A 12,465-nucleotide genomic window follows, 5' to 3' on the forward strand; every position below is an offset into this window, starting at 1 on the left:
TTTTGTTAATCTTTGGACTTGTCCTATTTTTACTTACAAACAAAATGCATGATACATCCATTTCAAATTGGATATTGATGTTGTACATTTGTTATCGACACAGTAGCAGAACGTCAACTAAACAGGTTTATTTTTTGTAGCAACAACAATTTACTGAATATACAAACTGAAAAAAATTAACGGAGTAATGAGGGAAGGTTGGCCATTATAGCAGACCTCATCTGTTCTGCACTTCCAGAATGGTCGTCCAGATAGGCCTCACAATCAAGTGCAGGGTACGCAGCAGAGGCCTGCACTGTCCACTCTGGGAGGAATTCCTCCCTCTGAAACTCACATAGGTTATGCAGAATACAACATGCTGCAACAATGTTAGGCATGATATTAATGTCTACATCATTGCGCTTCATAAGACAGCGCCAACGTCCTTTTAATCGTCCAAAGGCATTTTCGACCACCATTCTTGCTGAGTTCAGGGTGTGCGTATAAGTAATTTGATTGGAGCTCAGCTGGACATGTTGGGTGAACCCCTTCATGAGCCATCGTCGTAACGGGTAGGCGGCATCACCAATTATGTGTACCGGGATCTCCACTCCATCCACAAATTTTGATTTCTAGTAGGAATATAGATAAAAAAATGTACGTTAGCACCAAGACATTGGAATACAAATATGAGCAGACTCCTCCGTGATGGGCAGGCTGGTGGGCACATAGGAAGCATGTTTGAAGGTAACGCCAACTAATTGGTCCCAATGTAAATTAAATTGCATTCATCTATTACCTGCTTGATTCATGAACATTGCGTCATTTTAACACATCTTTTCCTGGGCAAGTTTTCAAAAGTATTAAAATTTTTAAACAAAATCACCTCTCTTGGAAAAAGGTAGCCCCCTTGCTTGTCCTCTGCTACCCGATACAGATCAGAGTTTGCAAGCACTCGAGCGTCATGTGACCGCCCCGGCCAACCGATGAATACGTCTGTGAAACTAATATAAAAATATATATTAAGTTGTAAATTAATTATAAACAATTAGCATTAAGAAAACACATTGATAAGAACATTACCAATACTTATGATCCACCACAGCTTGCAAAACAATGGAATGCCATCCCTTTCTGTTGTAGTAGTCGGCAGGATTATCATGAGGTGCGATTATAGGGATGTGGGTACCATCAATTGCACCTGCACACTGCGGATATCCAGACTCCACAAATCCCAATATTGTTTTATCCAAACGCTGGCCATGCGGAAGAGAAATAAATCTGTGGTATAGGTTGTCCACCAATGCTCTGGTCACCTCATGTACAATGGTGCAAACGGTAGATAACCCCACACCAAACAGGCAAGCAATTGTGCGATATTCATCTGGAGTGGCATACCACCACAATGCTATAGCTAGCCTCCTGCTTGGCTCTATTGGTGACCTGAAGTTTGTGGTCTGTCTAGAGCACAGGTTCTCAAACTCGGTCCTCAGGACCCCACACAGTGCATGTTTTGCAGGTTACCCAGCAGGTGCACAGGTGTATTAATTACTCACTGACACATTTTAAAAGGTCCACAGGTGGAGCTAATTATTTCATTTGTGATTCTGTGAGGAGACCTGCAAAACATGCACCGTGTGGGGTCCTGAGGACCGAGTTTGAGAACCTGTGGTCTAGAGAGTGCTGGGGACATTAAATCCAAAAGATAGTGGAATGTGTGACGTGACATTCTGAAGTGACACTTCCACTGAACATCCTGAAAGTTCAGCACACTTTGCATAAAAACTTGCCCATGCTGCCGTTCTCTAGACCACAATTTTCGTTGAGTAGTGAGGTTAAGGTTGAGTATGGTGGTCACAGAAGCAGATATAAACGATCTCCTCCTGCGCAGGTATTGCCGGCGACGAATGGCGGTGTCTCTCAAATACTGCAGCCTCCTCCTCCTCATAATATAGCTGCTGAACAAGCTACAGAATGTGAGAAGCTCAAATATCCTCTCACAGGCTGAATCCAAGAGCAGTACAGCTGAGACTATCACAAAGTCTATAGAGACATGTGCTGTGTCGGCCATGATTGCTGCACTACTGAGCACTCCCCAGCCCCTCCTTGTAATACCTTTCAAACCTCATCAATAGGAGACAGAAAAGTCCATTTATAATGACATCACAAATGTTTTCAAAGGGTGAACCGGGTTCAGTGTGAAAGGCACCAACCCGGGAATAACCCGGTAATAACACGGCTCCAAACTGCGATGTGAAAGGGGTATAGCGTGTTCAGACCCGGGTCGGAAGCGTGTTCAAAAGCCGGTTCTTTACCGGGTTAGCGATGTGAAAGCGGTATCAGTGAGTGCTCTGCTGCTGTGCCTGATCCATGTCATGAATCATGATTCATCCTGAGTCTGCCAGTGAGTTGAGACAGTTGTACACTGTGTAGACTCAGTGACTCAGTGGATGGATCTGATTCATGCAGCAGGAGGTGGAGCCCCTGTGGTACAGGGCTCTCGGCTCAGTGCTCACTGATCCTGCTCAGTGTGATTGTGGGTGGCAAACTCCCTGGAGGCTAGATAGTGGATAATATAATAAATACAAGACCACCTAAAATCATCTAATTAGCAAAGTATGCAAAATAAAATTTTTTTTTTTAATTTGGTTTAGTTACAGACTGAATGATGTGTTTCATGGCTGTTAAGCTTTCTCTCCTCAGCCAGAAGTAATGTGCATATTCTGTAACTAGTATGCAATAAGTGGTTATTAATAATATATCAACATAACACTGAATCTATGTTATTATATTATTAATAATCAGTGCATAAGCAGCTGCCTCCCCCAGATACACTGCACAATCACTGCAGCTGAATAACTCCCTCCATGAGTCCAGCACTGATCCTCCAGCACTGGCAACTCACTGATTCATGTGCAGTCTCTGCAACACATTCCAGTACAAATGAGTCATCATGACTCATGTGCCGAGACACTGACTCGAGACACTTCACTGAACTGAGTCATGTGTCTCAACTCAGTTCAGTGAATCACTTTGCCCATGACTACTGTGAAGGGGGACAGGCTGCGGGATGGGCTGGGGGACGGACGGGAGGAGGCTGCCACATATTTACTAGATGACAGGGGGGGGGGGGTTGTTCCTTGGTGCCCCCCTCCCCGAATCGACCAGTGACCAATCAGAACCTGACTAAGTGACAGGGGCGTGCTTTCATATCGGCTGAGAGCACGCCCCTGTCAAAGCGGCACTTGTACTAGGTGCCGCTTACAGGGCTTTTTTCAATGTTTTTTTTCTGCCCAATTCTTGGCCCCGCCCCCCGCTTCCGGCCCTTTAATACTAACAGCGGGAGGCACCGAGAGCGGTGCCTCTGAAACCTTTTTAAAACAGTTTTTTTTTTTAGAAAGATAATGATTAAAATAATATAAAGGCTAAATAAGATACTTATGACACAGAATATGTGTCATAAGTATCTTCTTTGTATTATTTTAATCATTAATGACAGGGGAGGCAGTGCCTCCCCTGCCTCCCCTGACTGCATGTCCCTGCCGCACAGTTAGAACCATGTTGGTAATCGAACCCATGACTTCAGTGCTGTGAGGCAGTAATGCTAACCATTACACCAGTGAACATTGGACTGGTTTGCGTGCACCACAGAATCAGGCCCCTCAAAGTCATGGAGGTTTATTTATAAAGTTACTTTGGTCACATTTATTCCCCATTCTGGTGTTTGTTCTGAACAACAACTGAACCTCTTAAATGAGTTTATATTGTTTTTTTTAGGAATTTAGTTGGTGCCACATAATTCTGGCTGATTACAGTTTTGCATTAATGACCAGATATACAGGGCTATCTAATAAAGTGGCCACTGGCTGTGTGTGCGGCATGAGTGTATTTGTTCAAGAGGTTCAGTTGTTGTTCAGGACAAACACCAGAATGAGGAAATGTGACCAAAGTGACTTTATAAATAAACCTTTATGACGTCGGTTGCCAGAGCAAATGATTCATCTGCCCCGCCCATTAACTGGATCTGAATTACCCCATCACATGATCCATGGGGTTGGGGCTGAATGAAATGCCGGCATTCAGGATGTTGGCGGTCAGAATTCCAACCACGGAATTCTGCTGTTTACAATCCTGACAACCTGACCTTACCCCCCCCCCGCAGCCTAACCCTACCCCCCCTACCCCGCAGCCTAATCCTACCCCCCTTCCTGTAGCCAAACCCTCCCTCCGCAACCTAGTCCCAACTCAACCCCCCACCCTCCCCGCGCGTTGCTTACCTCTCCCGGCTATCCATATGCTTGTTTGATTTGACTATAAAATATTTCATGTTGCTGCTATTAATTTTAAAGCAACAACACATTGTTTCAAAACATGAGTGATTGAATCAGTCTTGCAAGCTCCTTATGAGGGTGTGGTATGGTTTACCGGCGGTCGGGGTCCCGACGACCAGCATACCGGCGCCGGAATGCTGACCGCCGGCATACTGACAGCTGGGTGAGCGCAAATGAGCCCCTTACGGGCTATCGTGGCTATCTATTCTCCCTCCAGGGGGGTCGTGGACCCCCAAGAGGGAGAAAAGATGTTGGGATGCCGGCGTTCAGGATTCCGGCGCCGGTATGGTGGTCGCCGGGAGGCCGGCCGCCGGCAACCTGAAGACCACCCCCTTCTGAATGTGGATGCTGTTAAACAAATAGAATGTACACAAAAAATGTCTAGTAGCTAACATTAGCTAACATGCATTGCTGCTGAAATAATAATAATAATAATAATAATAATAATAATTTTATTTATATAGCGCTCTTTCTCCAACAGGACTCAAGGCTAATAATCCCAGGAAGGCATAATATGTTACTGCCTAACCTATAGATTATATAGAATGGAAATAAATGAATCATTTTGATCTGTAACACTCCATTTCTTCGAACGAAACATGATCCGATTACAAGGTTACTGAGAATCTGTCCCGAAGAAGATAAACGACAACCCGTATTGATGAATGTGAGCTGTGTCCTAGGAACATGGTTAAAGTAAGTGAGTCATTGATCACACTTGGCGTGACTCATTTAGTGGAAGACTAGTCATTCTGGGAATCCGCAACAGTTACATTTTGAACTTTGTGAATTATTTCTCATTTATTTTACAGCACCTGAACAATTGAACACTATCATTTTTCACATTAAATTAATAATTTATTAGAAACTTTAACAAGAATTAAAAATATATGTTTAATAAGTTAAGACAAATAGTTTTCACAATATTAATTAGTAATAATTACTAGTTTTGGGTTCCAACTTTAATCTGAGTTCTTCAAATGGTAATTGCTCATTTCGATTTAATCTCAATAAAGCGATTGCCTGGCGTGGTGGCATCAGATGCGACCACGTCAAGCTGGGCTTACCCTGACACAATCGCATCTGAATGCCCACTAGAGGCTGCTGGAAGGTAATCTTCTAGCATCCGACGGCCTCTGTAGACACTGCTGGTCCTTTTCGTTGCCGAGGTAATCTCAATAATGCGATTGCCTGGCGTGGTTGCATCAGATGCGACCACGTCAAGCTGGGCTTTCCCTGACATGATCGCATCTGAACGCCCACTAAAGGCTGCCAGAAGGTAATCTTCCTGCATCCGCCGGCCTCTGTAGACACTGCTGGTCCTTCTGTTGCCTAGGTAAACTCTCCCAGCCCTCGCCTCCTGCTCCAGCCACAATGAATTCTAACTGGTTACAGGAAGAAAAGCTATAAAAATCTATGTAAACATTGAATATTCTATTCCCAGAAGTCCATCCTCTTTGGTGGAAACCAGAATAAAAATAGGCTATCATAATGTTGACACCACATTGACGACACTAGAATGTCAATATGTTCACAATGTCAGCATCTGAAATGTTGTCATGTGAAATGTCAACATTCTCAGAGTTTCAATGGTTAGGATTGTGCGCTGTCTGGAGGGTTAGGCTGCTGAGGGTTTGGGGTGGGGGGTCACGAGTTCGGCACTAGGAGGAGGGTTAGGGGTAGTGGGAAAATACTAACACTGAGTCTTCTGTCTGTGCTGGTACCGCTGCTCACATGACCGTTGGTACACGGATCAACATTCTAAAGATGTTGCTGTCACGGGAACCATGCAAGTGACCGCTGGGCCACCGGGGATGTTAGGTCAACATTATATCATGTCAACATAACATCCGTGTAGACATGATGAATTTTGACATGGCCACAGTCGACATGCTAAGCAAGTCTACATTGCAACCATGTCCACAAGTTCTATGTCGACACTGTCCCTACTGTATGTCGTCAATCTCAAGTCAACTTGGTGCATGTCGACCTAACACACCCAATAGAGATCTTTATTAACAATCCACATCAAGCCCTGAGTACACTCAATAAAGGGGCCAATTCAGACCTGATCGTTGCTGTGCGTTTTCGCTGATAGCAACCAATCAGATTCCAGGTATTATCTCCTAGAAGGTGCTAGATAAATGAGAAGTAGAATCTGATTGGTTGCTATAGGCAACATCCCATCTTAAATAGAACTCCCATTTTAGTAAATTTACCCCATGGTCTGAATTACCCCCAAAGTGTCTATCATTTGTGTTTTGGGTTCTTATGTCTTATGAGAAATACTTTTGGTCCATCTAGCAAAATCTATCCAGAGGAGAGTATGGTCCTCATTCCGAGTTGATCGCTAGCTGCCGTTGTTCGCTGTGTAGCGCTCATTTAAAAAAACTGCAAAACCGCGCATGCGTATGCACCGCAATGCGCACGTGCGGCGTACGGGTACAAAGAGCATTGTGGTTTTGCACAGGTTCTAGCGACGCTTTCAGTCGCACTGGTGAACGCATGGAGATTGACAGGAAGTGGGAGTTTCTTGGTGGCAACTGACAGTTTTCTGGGAGTGTTTGGAAAAACGCAGGCGTGGCCGGGCGATTGCTGGGTGGGTGTCTGATGTCATTACCGTGTCATTCGCCGCAGCAATCATGGCACAGAATAAATAACTACAGGGCTGGTCTTGTTCTGCACAAAATGTGTTTGCTGCCGCGTGGCTGCACAGGCGTTCGCACTCCTGCAAAGGGAAAATACACTCTCCCGTAGGCGGCGACTATGCGTTTGCACGGCTGCTAAAAGTAGCCAGCGAGCGATCAACTCGGAATGAGGGCCTATATACAGTATATTGATATACCTATTTTTCTTTCATTTAAAATGAGCTTACATCCATAGGGGGGATCCTGGTAATTGAATCGCTCTATTGTGTGTAATTCAACAGACGGCGCACCCCCCCCCCCCCCGCACCCACAGTGTAACGTATATCAGCACGGTTGGAGGTGTGTAGACTAATTTATTGGTGAGTATACCGCACTATACTGTTTTTTAAATGATCCAGGAAAATTGAGGACGTCAGAATAACTCATCGCCACAAATTTTACTTTGATATGAACTTTTATGAGACACCATCTATTTAATTCATTGTGTATTTTTGGGAGCGCCAGAAAAAGGGGTGATGCATTCTTATGCTGGGTACACACTAATAGATATTACTGCAGAGCAGTTGATCTGCAGACAGGGTTGGACTGGCCCACAGGGAAACAGGGGAAACCACCGGTGGGCCCTACTGCCTGGAGCCCCACCTCCTGCTCTAAGGATCAGGTTCCAGACTGTGCTCTTGAATTATACATTGTACATATGTTACATTATACTGCACAGGACTTTGGTATATATTCTACAGTGCTTTGTTGTTATCAATCTGGTACATTATCATGCAGGTACTAGCAGTCTTACCTGTATATATATATTGGCCGTCGGCTGTGCTGCAAGGGCAACGCAATATGTCTGTGAACGACGACGGTCACAAACATATTGGGGGTCATTCAGATCTGATCGCTGCCGTGCGTTTTCGCACAGCGGGCGATCAGGTAGTAACTGCGCATGCGTATGCACCGCAATGCTCACGCGCGTCGGACAGCAACAACGGGTATCGCTGGTCAGCGACGGGATGGTGCGAAAAATCCGTTTGCACCGGCGTTCACAAGGTGATTGACAGAAAGAGGCTGCCTGTGGGTGGTAACTGACTGTTTACTGGGAGTGTCAGGGAAAACACAGGCGTGCCCAAGTGTTTTCAGGGAGGGTGTGTGACATCAGCTGTGGCCCCGATCAGCCTGTACTCATCGCACTGGAGGAGTAAGTCCTGGGCTGCGCAGAGACTGCACACGGTGGATTTTAGCAGCTCGGCGTACACATGGGATCGCACACTTGCACGGTGAATACACACTTTCCCTGGATGCAGCGACCCAGGACAGCAAAATTAGCAGCCCAGCAATCAGATCTGAATCACCCCCATTGTTCGTACACACTGGCTGATGGACCCGCGATATATCGGCCAGTGTGTACGCACCATTACAGTATTTATATATGCGATTGATTTATGTAGGCTGACCATATTATCCCTTTAACCTGGGACACTCATGAATTATACAGATTCTGTGGCTGGCTGACTTCAAGCCTGCATTTCACCTGGTTTTAAGCAGCCACAGAACCTGTGTAATTCATGAGTGTCCCATGTTAAAGGGATAATATGGTCACCCTAAAATTTTATGAGGCTATTTGGTGACTTCCGAGATTATCCATTCTAGGCCGTTTCAGGTACTCTGACTGTGTTGTCAGTATTGTCATATACTGTCATATAGTATATATCAGCATAATGTTATTTATCATACTTGTGTGAAATAATTGTTACCATTAGTTGTGAATGTTTGCTGGTTCCCTCCACAACCAAATTCTATGTGAACATTTGGTACCCCCAGGGGGTAATTCAGACCTGATCGTAGCAGCAAATTTGTTAGCAGTTGGGCAAAACCATGGGGGTAATTCCAAGTTGATCGCAGCAGGAAATTTTTTAGCAGGTGGGCAAAACCATGTGCACTGCAGGGGAGGCAGATATAACATGTGCAGAGAGAGTTAGATTTGGGTGGGTTATTTTATTTCTGTGCAGGGTAAATACTGGCTGCTTTATTTTTACACTGCAAATTAGATTGCAGATTGAACAGACCACACCCAAATCTAACTCTCTCTGCACATGTTAAATCTGCCTCCCCTGCAGTGCACATGGTTTTGCCCAACTGCTAAAAAATTTCCTGCTGCGATCAACTTGGAATTACCCCCCATGTGCAGTGCAGGTGGGGCAGATGTCACATGTGCAGAGAGAGTTAGATTTGGGTGTGGTGTGTTCAATCTACAATCTAAATTGCAGTATAAAAATAAAGCAGTCAGTATTTACCCTGCACAGAAACAAAATAACCCCCACAAATCTAACTCTCTCTGCAAATGTTATATCTGCCACACCTGCTCTGCACATGGGGGTTCATTCCGTCCTGTTCGCATGCTGCTTTTTTTTGCAGCGGTGCGAACGGATCCGGAATGCGCATGCACAGCGGAGATTGCTGCTGAGATCGCAACGAGATTGACAGGAGGAAGGCGTTTGAGGGTGGCAACTGACCGTTTTTAGGGAGTGGTTGGAAAAACGCATGCGTGTCCGGGCGTTTGTAGGGTGGATGTCTGATGTCAATTCCGGGACCTGACAGGCTGAAGTGATCGCAGTGGGTGAGTAAGTCAGGACCTACTCCTAAACTGCACAAAATGTTTTTGCATAGCTCGGCTGCACAAGCGATCGCAGCCCTGCTATGCAAAAATACACTCCCCCATAGGCGGCGTCTAATTGATCACACGGGCTGCAAAAAGTTGCATTGTGCGATCAACTCGGAATGACCCTCATGTTACATCTGCCCTCCCCCCTACCCCCTGCACTGCACATGGGGCCTAATTCAGACCTGATCGTAGATGTGCTAAATTTAGCACATCTACGATCAGTCTTCAGACATGCATGGGAACGCCCAGCACAGGGCTAGTCTGCCCCGCATGTCAGGCCCGACCCTCCCATCCCCCCTCGTACAAGTACAACAGCATTGCACATGCTTTTGTACTGGAAGAGTAGCTCCCTACCAGCGCAGCTCCTACGCACTGGCAGAGAGCTACTCGTCGCTGCCTGTGTGACGTCTCCCAGCCGTTGCGGCCCACCCCCCAACGTCCGGGCACACCTGCGTTGCCCGGACCGCGCCCCCTAAACGGTGGCCGAATGCCACCGGCCCGCCCCCTCCCGCTCAGTGACCCCCTCTGCCTGTCAATCAGGCAGAGGCGATCGCAGGGCTAAGACAGCTGTCGGCTGTCTGGCATGTGCCGGCTCATTGCGGCGCCAGCATATGCGCAGTTCAGACCTGATCGCTGCTGTACGAAATGCACAACAGCGATCAGGTCTGAATTAGCTCCATTGTTTTGTCCAACTGCTAACAAATTTGCTGCTACAATCATGTCTGAATTCCGAGCGTTTCAGTGTCTTTTTGCGCAGCTGCTTCCAGCAACAAGCATGTGATAATCCCATTATATACAAGATCTCAGTGGACTTTTTAGCCTCCTCCACTACCTTTCTGCAGTGTCCGGAACGCCTCTCGCATTTCTGATACTATGGGGTCTATTTACTAAGCCTTGGATGGAGATAAAGTTGCTGGATATAAAGTAGCAGCCAATCAGCTCCTAACTGCCATGTCACAGGCTGTGTTTGAAAAATGACAGTTAGGAGCTGATTGGCTGGTACTTTATCTCCAGCGACTTTATCTCCATCCAAGGCTTAGTAAATAGAACCCTTAGTGTCCACAACTCCACACCTGTACTGCCACTATATGTACTATGGGGTTATTAAGGTTGGATTGCAGACAAAAAATCAGAATCTGCAATCCATTCTTTCGCATGCTGGGGACCGCCCATCACAGGACAATGCCGTCCAGAATGCTGACCAGGCCACCCAGCAGCTGTGATGTCATTTATTTGCGGTTGCAACAACTGTGAACGACCCCCTGCCTCCGCAGCCCGGCTGCAAAGGCAGGCAGCTCATTGCCATTTTTGACAATCGGAGCTGCCACGTGTGATGTCACACAGCATCCCCAAAAGCACAGCCGCCCCGCCCTCATGTTCTAAGCGACACCCCCGCAATGGTCTATCGCCACACCCGCCCGCCCCAAGGAATGCCTGTACCTGTCAATCAGGTAGAGGAGTTCGCAGTAAATGCGATGCTATGGCATTGGTTGGGCTGCGCACACGCAGGATGGGACATGCGCAGTGGCGTCGCAAACAGGGATATTTTTGTGGCATCACTTAACGATGCTACCTTAATAATCCCCTAAATCAGGTCGGATTTGCATAGCGACTCTGATACATGCGCAGACAAAAAACAAAAACATTACTCTACTGCATTTGCCATCGCTGCGACATCCAACTCAGCATCCGGCTATTGGGGGTCATTCCGAGTTGATCGCTCGCTAGCTACTTTTTGCTAGCTTTTAGCTGTGCAAAGGTATTGTCGCTGCCCACCGGGGAGTGTATTTTCGCTTTGCAGAAGGGCGAACTCCTGTGCAGCAGAGCGCCTGCAAAAACATTTTGTGCAAAACAAGACCAGCCCTGTAGTTACTCTTCGTGTGCGTTGATTCTAACGATGGAGAGACGGCTTTTGACATCACACACCCACCCAGTGTTCGCCCAGCCATGCCTGCGTTTTTCCCGACACGCCTGCGTTTTTCTAAGCGTTCCCTGAAAATGATCGGTTGACACCCAGAAACGCCCACTTCATCTCAATCTTCCTGCATTTGGCCGTGCGACTGAAAGCTTCGCTAGAACCTGTGCTAAACCACGATGCTCTTTGTAACCGTATGTTGCGCGTGCGCATTGCGGTACATACGTATGCGCAGATTTGCCATTTTTTTTCACTGATCACTGCACTGCGAACAACGGCAGCTAGCGATCATCTCGGAATGACCCCATTAGACAAGACGGAAGCTCTAACTGGTGAGAATGGCATAAAAAAAAAAAATTATTCATTTATATTATAGGGACATCGTGGTTTGTGTAGTTCAAACCAATACCATTTACAGTTTATTTTTGATGTAGGGGCTTTGATTTTAGAACTAGCTTCTTTCCGTTCCATAGTTCTTGCTGCAACTGTAATTAAATTTCACCTTTTTATAATAATCCGCAGTTTACAAGCCAGTAGGGTTCCAACTTGGCCAATCTTTATGCCTTCAATGTGATTACACTCTACTTCAAAACATAATAGAATTCCTATTATCCCCTCAAGCATGCAAATAAAATACTTTCTTTACTAAAAAAAAAAAGACAGTTCTCATAAAAAAAATAATAAAAGCTATGTCACGCGGAAATGCAACTTGTCTAAAAACATTTCTGGGCTAAAATAAACATGTGCCACATTCATGTCCAGTAACGTTTCTCATGGAAAATGTAACCACGTTTATATTGTAGCGTATTTCTAAATCAATATCAGATTGAATAAAATTCATGGGGAAACAAATCAGGCAATCTAGTTATTAAAAAACATAATCCTGAAATGCAATGTGATCTCCGAGGTTATTTGTGTTTAATAATAGACATATTA

General features: G+C 45.7%; 1 long non-coding RNA gene across 1 annotated transcript; it reads right to left on the bottom strand.

Annotated features, from left to right (window-relative positions):
- Positions 1-475: 475 nt before the first annotated feature.
- On the bottom strand, positions 476-910 carry LOC134928767 (uncharacterized). Its single transcript, XR_010177993.1, has 2 exons — positions 866-910; positions 476-611 (listed from the first exon to the last, which is right to left on the bottom strand). It is a non-coding gene; the product is annotated as an uncharacterized LOC134928767 (long non-coding RNA).
- Positions 911-12,465: the final 11,555 nt, after the last annotated feature.

The sequence above is a fragment of the Pseudophryne corroboree genome, chromosome 5, assembly GCF_028390025.1.
Source record: "Pseudophryne corroboree isolate aPseCor3 chromosome 5, aPseCor3.hap2, whole genome shotgun sequence".
In the NCBI taxonomy this organism is placed as follows: Eukaryota; Metazoa; Chordata; class Amphibia; order Anura; family Myobatrachidae; genus Pseudophryne; species Pseudophryne corroboree.